The sequence below is a fragment of the Saccostrea cucullata genome, unplaced genomic scaffold (assembly GCF_032062105.1).
Source record: "Saccostrea cucullata isolate Sc308-1 unplaced genomic scaffold, CSIRO_AGI_Scuc_v1 ctg75, whole genome shotgun sequence".
Taxonomy (NCBI): domain Eukaryota; kingdom Metazoa; phylum Mollusca; class Bivalvia; order Ostreida; family Ostreidae; genus Saccostrea; species Saccostrea cuccullata.
In genome coordinates this window covers 671294-681730 of record NW_026940114.1, presented here as the reverse complement: position 1 = coordinate 681730, position 10437 = coordinate 671294, and the positions used below count along the sequence as shown (strand labels likewise).

The 10437-nt window shown below is 33.6% G+C and overlaps 1 long non-coding RNA gene across 1 annotated transcript in view; it reads right to left on the bottom strand.

Annotated features, from left to right (window-relative positions):
- LOC134254833 (uncharacterized) overlaps positions 1 to 10437 on the bottom strand; it is a 255399-nt gene that overhangs the window by 31303 nt on the left and 213659 nt on the right. The gene's annotated exons all lie outside the window — the stretch shown is intronic.

Sequence of the window (10437 nt, the reverse complement as noted above, 5' to 3'; positions counted from 1 at the left end):
GATCCGGGCGCATAAAAATTGATTTGCTGTACAAGCCTGAGTGAAATTTCAAGTCGTTTAGAACTGTAGTTCTCTGGGAAAAAAATGTATTGACAGACCTTTCTGTCAATATATTTGTTCGGAGGGCAACGATTCTGCAGCTACGAATTTTCAAGAAAACGGTGCTCTGTTAGCAGTGCATGTTATTGTACTATGTAGTATGTACTGCATTAGAATTTAAACAAAAAAGGAAAAGGACATTCTGGGAAAGACAATGGAAACAGCGGAGGAACATATGTATACCTGGTCACATAAAGCATCACTAGATCAGCTGCAAAAAGACTCTAGCAATTATAATACACGTTTTTGGAATGTGAGGACTTTAACATTTTACATGTGGTTTCTCCTTTGATCTCTTTCCAATAAAACATCTTACCTGAAAAGCCTTAAGATGACCATTATTTACAGTGGCGGATCCAGAAATTTTGAAAGGGGGGGCGACCAGTTTGAGGTCAGGGTAGGGGCCCACAGCCACACCAAAAAAACATTGATTTATCAAATATTGTGTATTTTTTTGGACTCAAAAGGGGGGCCTAGGCCCCCTGCCCCCCCCCCTCTAAATTCGCCAGTGATTTACATGTACTATGTTCTTTTTTAGTAATTAATGATAAAAATAGGATGCACCTCAAAACTTCAAACAAGATAGAGTAAATTGCAATCTGCTTAAATCAAATCCTCGATTCGCTCCTTTATTGTCCACCGCTTTTGCAAATATGAGAGGACATTAAATCTCATTCGTCTGTCCTTCTGTCCGTCCGTCAGAAAAACTTTAACCTTGGTCATATCTTTTGAATGAGAAGAGATAGTGCTTTCATATTACACATACATGTATATGAGACGAGACCTATGATTTTTGAGCACATTACCTTGAAGTTTGACCTACTTTTGAAATAATTAAACGTTACTTCGAATAAGACATAACTTATGAATGAGAAGAGACAGGGCTTTCATATTACACAGGTAAATTACCTGTGACAAGACCTTTCTTAATGCACTATAACTTTTGACCTCGTCACCTTGACGTTTGACCTACTTTTCAAAACTGTAACCTTGGTCATAACTTTTGAATGAGAAGAGATAGGGCTTTCATACTAAAGCTGATTCATGCCCTTGAAAAGACCTTTGCAACAAACTATGATTTTTTATCCCATAATCTTGACCTTGAAGTTGACATACTTTGAAAAAAATTAGATACTAGTATTACTTAAAATTGATCATAACTTTTGGATGAGACGAGATGGGGCTTTCATATTAAGGATGTGTATTTTCTGTGACAGGCTCTTTCTAAATACACTGTGACTTTTACATCATGACCTTGAACCTTGTCCTACTTTTCAAAAACTTTAATATTGGTCATAACTTTGAATGAGAAGAGATAGGGCTTTCATATCAAATCTGTGTATATTGACTGTGACAAGACCTTTTTAAATACACTATAATTTTTTACCCCGGATCTTGACCTTGATGTTTGACCTACTTTTCAAACATGTTAAATTTTCCTTATAAATTTTAATTAAGAAGACATAAGCCTTTCATATTTGACAAGTGTATTTCATCTGACAAGATATTTCAAAGCGTGCTATGATTTCTGACCCCTTGGCTATAATTATCATTCACGATTGACTTAATTAATAATTAATTATCATTCACGATTGACCTAATTTAAAAAATCAACCTCGGCGATAATTATTGAATGAAATATGATAGGGCGTTCATATCTGACACAATGTGCCACAAAAAATGACATCACCCATGAAAGCGAGACGACCACAATTCTTTGAATTTGCTTTTTTTTCATTGTCGCTTCATGATGTAACGGCATTAAACAAGAGGCCCATAGGCCACATCGCTCACCAGAGCACAGTGACTAAGAATTTAATGAGAAATCGCGTCATTTTTGACAATTTTAAATCCATATGTGGTCCCAACCTACCCTTAAAGAGGATGAGGCCATGTTTTGATTGCTTGAATCTACACTTAGGATGTTTGTATATTTCTTTGACTAAATGCAGGTTTTTAACCTTTTAAAGTTGAACTTACACTGTGATTCCACCCTAAACCCCCAACCGGCCTCCTCCAACCCGCCTGGTCATGAATTGAACAAATCGAAATGGTAAATATGCACAACCTCAGAATGCTTCCATATAAATATGTCCAATCATGACTTTGCTGTTCTTGAGAAAAATATTTTTAAATTTTTTTTCTACATATTTCTATGTAAAACTCTGCTTGTCTTTTGTGGCCCCGCCCTACCACAAGGGGCCATGACTCGGAGAAATTTGAATCTTCACTACCTGAGGATGTTTCCACACAAATATGACCAATCATGGCCTTGCTATTCTTGAAAAGACGATTTGAAAGATGTATATGTTTCCTCATAAGTTTCATCTTTCCTGGCACGATTGGTTCTTGAGAAGATTTTTAAAACACTCCACCAAACTTTTCACTGTTTCTAAAGTATCTCTCCTTGAAGGATGTGGTCCTTCATTTGAACAAACTTGAACCCCTTCACCCAAGGATGCTTAGTAGCAAGTTTGGTTGTAATTGGCCCAGTAGTTCTGGAGAAGAAGTCGAAAATGCGAAAAGTTTACAGATGGACGGACAGACAGACGGACTACGGACAAAGTGTGATCAGAAAAACTCACTTGGGCTTTCGGCTCAGGTGAGCTTAAACTAAAGGAGCAGATCAAGGATCTGGTTTAATCAGATTGGAGTAATTTGATGATTCACATTTGATGATCCGATTTTTGATGTAAAATGGAATAAATGAAATTGAGCAAGTTTCTCAACATATTCAATGTAACACCAATATTTCATCCCCCCCCCCCCCCCCCCCCCCCCCCCCCCCCGCCAATTTATATACTCAGTACTACACAAAAAAGAAACGCATATTGTTTTACTCGTCAAAGAAATTTTGAAAATGTACATGGAATAAACTATATTTTTTATCATTGGATACCTGTGACCTATTTAACGGACAACATGGGGTTTTAAAACCCAAGTGTTGAATTATCTCCCTTGATTAAACGTGTTTATGAAAGTAATGTTTTTCATGATTTCTTCTAAATCGGGTGTCTATTTTCATTGATATTTTGGACTTAAAGATACTACAAACGCTTCTATTTAACCCATATTTAAGATTTGATTGCAGTGTTGATGCTGCAATGCCACACCGAAATAAAGATGAACACAACCAGGCTAACGATGATACTAACCGGAGCTACGCCACAGGAAGTTGCAACTGCATTTGGAATACATCAATGGGCTTTGCAGCCGTTAAACGTTCGTCGGAAGACTAAAAACTGACCGTCCGCAGGTAGCCACACCCAGACAGGACCGTTTGACCCCCCCCCCTTTTTTCAGCACCTCAAGCGATTCAGAACAGCTCTAAAAACTGCTGCTACAATTGCTGAATGAAAAAATTAGCATAAAAGTGCATAAATTGTTCGCAAGAGACTGAGAGGAGCTGGTATTCGTGCATGATATCCGTACATTGGAAATCCACCAGCGCGTAGACGTCGCAAAGGACATATGGGTTGGTTAAGATGGTATGCCCCTAGAATTTGGAGTTCACTTTTCTACTCGCAACACATGATATCTTTAATTTTTATAAAAACCCTCTAAAATCACTTTTTTTTAAAAAAAAAACTTAGCTTATCATGATTAATCTGAATATGCGTGTCTTTTTTTTGTTGAGTATATATAAAGCAAATAGTGCTTTCAGTCATTGATGCATCACTGTGTCATACTACACAGCGTACGAACATTTTTCCTGCAGAAGTATCATATATAGGTATACTGCAGAATGTTGAAGTAGAAAAGTTCAATATGGGACCTTTATTTGAAAAGTCAGAAAAAAAATCATAGAGTGTTTAGAGCTTCCTTGTATGTTAAATTCCTGGGATGAGTGTTGGTGAATTAATTGTAGCTGAACTAATATTAGTTGCATTAGAATATCTAAAAAATAATAAAATTTAGATTCTTTATAACGATTTTTAAAAGATCTAAATTATTATGCGCCCGGATCGATATATCGGGTGTCTATTGTTTTTGTCCTATCTGTTTATCTGTCTTTCTGTTGTCAATTTTAACCTTGGTCATAACTTTTGAACCGCGAGAGATAGAGATTTCATATTTGGTAGGCATACTCCACTAATTAAATTCTTTCAAATGACACCAAGGACAATGACATCGTGACCATGACTGTGACCTATATGCTAAAAATAGTTTTTTCGAACTTTGTTGTTTTACAAACACATCTTGTTTTTAATATTGAGAATGATGTAATAAATTTTGAACGGATTTGTAAACAAAACTCAATTCATTGCAGTTTTGAACTCCAGGGTAAAGTAGGTATTTCTCAAGTCCCCAAACCCATAGTGTATATTCTTTAATTATTAATAAAGAGAAAGAGTCTCCATAAAATGGCCCCAAAATTCACAAAATTTTAAAGTTATCAACATTTTGAAAATTGTTTATATTCTTACTGTTTGAAAACCGTTTTTCACTGAAACATTTTAAAATCTAATTATAGTGTGATTTTCCTACAATTTCTTTGATATTTCAGTACCCCTGTTTTCATTTATTTATCACAGATCCAGAATTTATTGAGCAAAAGATCATTTTGGTGGATGCGTGCGGAGAGTATAAATTTTAACAATATCTATACGGCGGTGGTAATATTTTCTGATATTCCAAAATTAATAAATCTAAATAAATTACCGTTCCATTTTAATCAAAAGTAATTCTCTTTCGTTAATATATGAGTAAGCTATTTTAACCTTTTTAAGGATGTACAAGTACCCCCCCCCCCCTTAAAACCCTGGCAAAAAAGGGTGGTGGTGAAGCTGAATACATGTATAATATCTTTCTTTACTGCAAATTACAACAAAAAAAAAAGAGAACAATGAATGTTATATACATTATCCGTATAGAAATTTAATCCCTAAATGTTACACCGATGTGGACCTTCTGTTTCTCAATTCTAATGATTGCTTTATAAAAAGTGCAAACAGCCGGTATAACTTCAAGTTTTGGACTTAGTATATATTCAAGTTTCTGTTATATGATAAGTTATATGATGAATTCCGAGTTGGTACCTACATGTACGCTATCCACGTAACAACGAGTGCTTCCGCTATGTGCCAAGTGAAAACTAAAACTTAGGAATATCGTAAGAGGTAAGATAAGACGGCGTTAGTGAAACGGATAAGTAATGAACTTGGGAAAAAGTTCTTTCCCAGCGTATAACTTAGTCTTTTCAGTAGGCTTTGTGAAACAGGCCCCAGGGTAACAAGTCTAGTTTAAAAAAATCCGAATCACGACTGCAACACCCCCCCCCCCCCCCCCCCAAAAAAAAGTGAAATACTTTCACAAACGAAATATAAAAAAGAAATGCATCGGGGTCCCCACAAATTTTACCCCTCTTGTATTTATTGTGAAAAAATAATAAACAGTTTATATTGATGTACCCCTCTTGTATTTATTGTGAAAAAAATAATAAACACTTTATATTGATGTCTTTATCCTGATTTTTTTTGTTACAGTGTATTTGATAGCTACAATTAATTTTCACTCTAGCCCATTCCTTCCGGATACGCTTTTTATTTTCAACTACACTTTTTATTCACATTTTGAAATTTTATTTTAGTTTGAATCATTTAAACACGCACATATGATTCAAAATTTTTCCCATCCAGAGGCCGGGTTAGAAGTCCATAAATTATTTCTAACGTATTTATTTTTATTTATTCAATTTACATCGGCATTTTCATAAACTACTCGAATCTTAATTATTTTGATTCTAACTTTCGAAATTTTGTTTCAATATGCCTGCTTTATCTTTTGCGCAGTATTGAACTGCTAGACTTAATTGTTACCCTGTACAGGTGAGTCTCCTGGTGAACGAGCTAAAGCATTATACATTGTTAGGTCAGTTGATGCTATAAATAGAATATATCGGTTGACGAGCCTTGTTTTTTCATTGGGTGCACTTTGATCTCTCGATCTTTAGTCACGTGTTCATTTTGGTGGGATTTTTCTGTTGTTCTTTTGTTCACAGTCGCCATACTGGAAGTGAGTGTGATATGTTTCCGTTGAACATGTTGAATCATTTGTCTTGTTTTAAAGTTGTCATGGATTTTTAAATTCTTACATCGGGTGAGTTGTCTTGAAATGAATGCATTTTGTTCCATTTCGTAGCGCAAGTTTGATTTTTTTTTTGTTCCAAACTTGTAAAACTGAGTTGATCAGGACTGTGAACACAGGGCAGTTGGGCAAATGTTCAAAGATTTTTCCTTGTTTATCAGATGTACGTCCTGGACAATGTAGTGAAATGGGAAATGCCCAGTTGACTTTATCTCTTCATTCGAGCAGCGGCCCGGCAGGTAAGATCACGTGACAGTTACAAAGTGACACAGTTTTAGTAGTTCTTGGCAGTTACTTGAAATATGAAGATCAGGCTCATCTATCAACCACCAAAAAATCTTTCACAAGCATGCAAAAAAGGTCATTGAGCATTTTAATTGAGGGGGCAATCTTTTCAATAGTATTACTACATGTTTTCTATATATACAGTGATATAGTATACTGTATGTTTTCTATAGTATAATATATGTTACGTTTTGAATCTTCAATCGGACAAACACAAGAAAAAGATACAGATAAGTCTTTTTATCAAATTGATCGATGCATGTATCCATAAGATTCATTATGTTTAATTACCAACTAAAATATTAAACACTGAACAAAATTTAAAACATTAATGAAAATTAGCAAAATTTCCAAGTTGCATCAATTTTTGCATGCTATGTTGAATTTCACAATGTCAAAAGCTCATATTACATGTTCTAAATGATCTCCACTATTTAACAACAAATGAAAGTTGCTTTTTGAAGTGTGTATCAAACCTTGTCACATATTTCTGCTTAGACATGCACCCCTCATTTGAAGGTCTATGTTCTTTTTGAGCTCATTCAGTATCTGTGGTCTAGGATTTTAGACTATGTTCATTAAGAACTGGTCCCCTACAGAAAAGAGCCCAAATATTGAGATTGTCAAATGCAAAGGTCAAACCCTTTCCTTTTATTATTGGAAATTTAAATACTGATTATAACTTCAAATCATATTTCAAAGTTCAATGTATGCTGAAAATGCTGATATTGCCAGCATCAATTTCTTAAAATATCTATCAAACACTTTTCTCTGAAGTTTGCTACACTAAGAGACTCCATTTCACCGAATAAATCTCCGTTTCTTTAAAAGACTTTAGGCTTTCTGGAATACCCATTTATCACACATTGCCTGTCCTTGCCCTTTAACCTTGTTACTAGCCTTCTGATAAGCATCCTAGAAAGCTTCTATTCTTTTGGAAAATTCATTTCAGCAACTTCTAAATGAATATTGGTGACATGAATTGAAAAAAAAAAAAAGCTTTACAATTCAGCACTGAGTGGATAAGTTAAGTCCATTTAGAAAAATATTCAAATTATGACAACGACGTTTATAGCACAATTAATCGTTGTAAGACCAAGCTTTCCTTGACTTTTTCACGTGGAACAAAAATGCAGGATTTGATGTTTAAAATGATTTACTGTATACAGGGTTATTTTTGCCCCATGTTATTTTCGCCCTTTTCAACTTGTGAACAATTTTGCCCCGTTTTAAATTCGCCCAGACATAGTTCTGTTTAAGAAATTATGAGGTGTAATTTGAATTCGCCCCGTCTTAAATTCGCCCAATCAAGGAAAGGGCGAAAGGGGCGAAAATAAAACCGGGGCGAAAATTTCCCTGTATACAGTATATAGTTTGTAATAGAAGTATGATAGGTAAGAAGAATAGTTAGATATAAAATGTAACATATATTATGAAACACCCTGTATATCAGCAAAATTATTTGGGGTGGCTTTCCAATATGGCCATGAAGATAGCAAAGAGTACACTATGGTCAGGCAAAAGAATCGATTAAAGAGGTCTGTTACAATCACTAAATTTGACCACATACATTGAATTAGCTATATTTCTTTCTCTGGTTTATCCAAAATAGGTTGATTTAGCTATATATTTGCTCTAGTGTACATTTAAAAAAAATTGTATCAGGCAACATCAATTTTAAGCAATATGAGCTGCAACGCTGATGTCGAAAATTTTTGTTGCATAATTGTAATTAACTATTTCAAGGACAAAGAAAAAGAATATTCATAAACTTTTGTTATACTCATACAATGTATTTGCAGTCTGAAGCACTTTTTATAAGCTGTGATAGAAGCAATATATTACATTATTGTCGTCCTATACAATATTGATTTCTTAAATAATCTTATATACTAGATTGTACAAAAGTCTTCCTTCTGAGACAGTTTATTACTTTGTTCTAGTCTAATTGATCATAAAGGTTTAAATTATAAAAACATTTATCATAATAACACATTTTAACAGCTAAATAAAATTGTCAAAAATGCAGCTCATATTGCTATAAGGAAAGTCCATACTTTTACGGATCTGGTTTTAATTTTACACACCAATAAAAAAAAATTTAATTATCACTTATTTATAGAAGTAATATCTTTTTTGATGATTGATAATCATGTAGCAGGTATATATTTGTTTATTATAGTGTCATACAAGCATTTGATTTACATTTGTTATACATTTGACGTTATGGAAATTAACACTTTGTACTCTGTTCATAGGATCTATATGTCATTAAGTACAAACAAAGACACATAATTCTTATAGTTGCCTTTATCAGGTCCAGTACAATCTCTTGATTTAGCTATATAGCTTTAGATAGCTATATAGCTTTAAAAAGCTATTCAGTATAGCTTAATTTAGCTATTTTACTACACTTTTTTCTTAAAGGTGTAATTTTCTCAGTATGTACAAAAAAGCACACCTTGGTGCAATGATGATATACAACTCATTAAATTACGTCTCCTTGTGAGACTTTGTACTCAAAGTTTTACAAGTTTTTGGGCTATATAAAGCAATTGATACAGTTACTTCTGCAATGATATTATAATGGAGACCAATTATGTTCAACAAGATAATCGATTGGTAACAGTTCAGCACAATGAGAAGCAATCATACTTTTCCTTGCCTCAAGGCACCCAAGGTAGTGGACAGTTAGTCTAACAATAGAAGTTCTTTTTTTGCTTAAAAGTATTCAAAAGCTGCAAAGTTAGAACTATCTTTGATTTTGGTTGTTGTTTTAATAGTCCATAGTACATGTATGAAGAGTCAAATACATGCGACTTTTTGTTTATTTTCAGCAAAAAAGATTTTTGTGAAAAACTGTATATAAATAGCTAAATAAAGCTATTTTGAATAGCTTAATAAATCTATATATAGATATCTAAAGCTATATAGCTAAATCAAGAGATTGTACTGGACCTGTTTATGGACATAAAGCTTTTTAATGTTTTTAAACAAACAAACTAGAGATCTATTTTTGTTGATTTTAAGCATGTTTCCCCTTTTGAAATTTCACTTTTTTTAAATTTTGCAAAGAATGATTGAAAAATTTCATATTCCGAAATAGGGGGTATGTGTGTTCAAAAGGCTGTTTTGTTAATTTTTTCTGGTCAACAATAATAAAATATGTGTTTTTGTTAACCTTAGATATAATTCTTTATAGTTTAAAGGAAAAAATGGTACGTACATGAACAATTTAGATTTTGAGATTTATAAAAATAGAAATTTTTAAATATTCTCCTGGAAAATTAATTATTTTTGATTTTCACAAGTTTTAACATGAATTTGATGTGATTTCAGGGCTCTCACACCACTTTTTGGGACTGGGGCCGGGGCCATTCAAATTGGGAAAATTATCGTCATTTTGGGAAAAGTTGGATAACCAAAATTCATTTTAAAAAATCCTCAAATTTTGCTTTTCTAGCATTTTGTCATCATGTTAACTCTGGTTTTGAATAAACAGTTAAACAGAGCAAACATGAGTACATACGCTATTTATGAAAGTACATTTATTTAGCTTTGTCATTACTATCTTTGAGTGTTAATTGATATAATTGTGGTTATATGTCTTTCCGAAGGACAGCCACTACCCATGGAAAAGTGAACTGCCTATATAGGCAGTTATTATAGGCATGCAGTTCTCTAGCGGTTTTAGAAATTTTTAACAGTTTTCAAAAAGTTTCCAGCAGTTTGGTTTTTCTTGCTCTTTAGTAACTGCTAGGGCTTTGGGAGTAAACAGTTTTCCTTAGTAGTTTTTTAGCAGTTACCAGTTTCCCTAGCAATTATATCTTAGCTGCACATGCTTGAGGACAAGACAGTTTTCCTAAGCAGTTTTGTTGGCAGTTCAAAGCAGTGTCCTTGTATAATTTGATTGGGTTCAAGAGAAATTTTAATGTTGGGCTCAATATTCCAACAAATATAATCAAC